The following is a 3,383-nucleotide window of genomic DNA, read 5'->3' on the forward strand; positions in this document are numbered from 1 at the left end:
ACTCGGTTGATTATTCTTGGATGAGCTAAATGAGCTAATTGTTGAATTTTTTTTATACGACTAATAAGATCATAATTTTAATTGATTGATTTTTATCTGCAAATCCAAGACTAACCATTTGTAACAACTAAAAATTGATAGAACTATGATGTAACAATAGAAATTAACTATATTGTATTCTTTTTTTTTTTTTGGTTTATCCTAAAACAATATCTATTTGGAGAAGAGATAGAGGAACATAGTGAATATGAGGAAACCTCATTCACCGGTAGACCTTTGTGTTAGGACTAGGGGTGTAAATGATACATTAGTACTCGCAAGCTACTCGGGTTCGATTCGAAAAAAACTCGAATTCGGTTCGATTATTGTCGAGTCGAGCTCGAGCTCGAGTAGCTCGACTTATCGATTGAGCCGAATTCGAGTATTCTTATATCTGACTCGAGTAGCTCGCGAGCCTAATCAAGCTTTTATATTTAAATATATTTTTATTATTTAATTAATAAAATATTTCGAGTCCGAGTTCGAGCATGAATAATCAAACTCTTATCGAGTATACGAATCGAGCTTATTTTTACATATTAATCGAGCTTAATTGAGCAAGCTCAAGTAGCTCGAATTCGATCACGAATCGAGCTCGAGCTTTAAAAATAAAACTCGATCGAGCTCGAGCCGAGTATCGAGCCTCGAATTGTGAGTCGAGCTCGAGCTCGAGCTTCTCACTATTCGGCTCGGCTTGGCTCATTTACACCCCTAGTTATGATGACGATAGATAACATAAGATACCTTGGGGATGTCGGTGAGACAGATTCACATCTTCTTGAGCATACTCTACCCCATGTACAGTGGATCAATTATTGCACATGGAGAAGAGTATAAAAGTAAGTTGATTTGAATAGTTTGTGCAAGAATTGGCATTTGGCTCTGATTATATGTATAATTTTAAAAGGGATTGATTGATTGTTCTAGGGAAGGGATCTTACTCCAGTAACTGATAAACTTTGGAAGAATTTATATGAGCTGCAGTTTGGTCATCAGAATATGACTCTTGTAATTGAGAGGATAAAGCTCAAGAAAGTTTCATTTAGATGGAGACAGTTGTATGAGGTAGGTAATCTTTTAGCTTTCTTTACTTTCATGCCGTCCTCTTACCTAATAGCTAGGTTGTTGTGGGATGTTGAGGAACCAATAATGTACTTTTACTGAAGGTGTGCACAATTTTATGGATTTCCTTACTAAAGTTGGATGATTTATTGTAGGCAAAATTGAAGGATTTTTAGGAGGCTGAAAACAAAGCAAGTGATCGACTTAAGCAGCTATACAAGAAAGAAGATGCTCGTATGCTCCTTGTTCTTTGAATTCTTAATGACATAAGCCATGATTTTGACTTGTTGCTTGCTTGCTACATGTATGCTTCTATCTCTTGAACTTTTTTATCACTGGTTCGATTTGCATTTATAGTTACCAGTGCAATATTGCCCCAAGCTTTCTCTTGCAAGCATAAAAGTCTTGTCGAAAAGGCCATTTCATTCAAAAAGTGCTAAAAATTGGAACTATTTCTTAATTACCATTGCCAACAACCTAAATCAGGCCAAACTTGCACTGAGAAGCAGCCTTTAATTCCATGTCTATGTACTTGGATTAATATATTGAAGAGAACTAGAGAGTGCTTTGTGGTAGCTGCCAGTATATTTGTTATAAAATATTAAAGTATTTACTGACTTTGTACCCTTTACCCTAAGACTGATTTGAGAGGCTAAAGAGTTTTTCTTGTGGTACTCTCATATGTATTTAGAGTAAAATATTATAGTGATGCATATACCCTTTAACTTAATTACTAAAGAGAAATGTTCTTTTTATGATCATAATTTCGTACCATTATTTCTATTTTATTAGAAAAACAAAGTCAGCAAGTTCAGCTTTGCACTAAAGTGCCACCTTTAACCAAAAGAAGCTTTTATGCTGGTAAAATTTTTTGTACCTCAAAAGCTTGGTTGTTTGATCTAGTCCATTGGTCTCATTTATTAGAATATTTGCAACTTTGGTCTTTGTGCTTGATAATTAAAGAGGGCATTTCATGAATTGTTGGCTTTATTTATAAAGTCTTAATAATCTTTTTTAGAAATAATCCTTTTCAGAATCTTATATCTGTATATTATCTCTTTTATGAACTTGCATACCACCGATTGGGTCATGCTAGCATAAGATGCAACTTTGACCTATTTTGTGAAATAATCAATTAACACAAAGATAAATCTATGCCCATTTGAAGCTTTTGGGGTAATGGGACCGATGACATCTATGCCTTATAGAAAATAGCCATAGAGGTGGTAAAACTTACAAAGCTGATGGAAGAGCATAAATCCTGTCAGCATAAATCTGACACTTAAGACATCTTCTGACATAATCAATATAGTCACTTTTCATTGTCAACCAATAATAGCCAGCACCCTTAATTTATCTAGCCATTATGTGACAATTCGTATGTGCCCCCCCAAACCCCATCATGTATTTTTCAATAATTTTTTTTCCTTCAACTACATTTACACATCTTAAAAGTACCTTATCTTGGCTTCTTTTGTAAAAAAACATCTCCATCAAGAAAGAAACTCATAGCCAACTTTCTAATGATCCTTTTATCATTTTTTATTGCATGCTCTTGGTATTATTAACTTTTGATATATTGAAGAATATCATGATACCATGGTTTCCTATCAACTTCTTCTTCGACACCTGAGTAATGTGCTAGTACATCTTTCATGTCCAGCTTGATAGGTTGGATTTTGATATTTGCATCTATTTTAATCATTACAATCGAAATGACCAGTGCATCAGTAATTTGGTTCTCCTCTTTAAGTAGATACTCAAATTAAACTTCGTCAAATTGCTTGACTAACTCAGAGATGTATTTATGGTAGCAGATCAACTTCGAATCTCTTATTTTTCATTCACCTCGTAAGTTATAAACAACTAGTGCTAAATCTCCAAACATATCCAACATTTTGATCTTTCTTTCAATTGTTGCTTGTAAACCTATAACAAAAATCTCGTATTCAGCCATATTATTTGAGTAGTTGAAATTCAATCTAGTTATGATGGGATAATAGTGTCCATTAGGAAATATTAAAATTACCTTAATACCATGACCCAAAGCATTAGTAGCTCTACCAAAATACATCTTCAAAAACTTCTGAACAATTTCATTTTCTTCAATGACTATCACATCTTCATTAGAAAAATCAAGCTTTATTGGTTCATAATCTTTAGCCATATGATCGGTAATGAACTCAGTTATTGCACTTTTTTTAATAACCTTTTGAGTTACATAGACAATATCATATTCTTAAAGCATAACTAGCCATCGTACTATTCTTCCTATCAACGAA

At 33.6% G+C, this 3,383-nt stretch overlaps 1 pseudogene; it reads left to right on the forward strand.

Moving 5' to 3' along the window:
- Positions 1–217: 217 nt before the first annotated feature.
- On the forward strand, positions 218–2,769 carry LOC149516524 (uncharacterized; annotated as a pseudogene).
- The last annotated feature ends 614 nt before the right edge of the window (positions 2,770–3,383 follow it).

This window comes from Durio zibethinus, chromosome 10 (genome assembly GCF_047325235.1).
Source record: "Durio zibethinus cultivar Kanyao isolate XHJ-2024 chromosome 10, ASM4732523v1, whole genome shotgun sequence".
Lineage (NCBI taxonomy): Eukaryota > Viridiplantae > Streptophyta > Magnoliopsida > Malvales > Malvaceae > Durio > Durio zibethinus.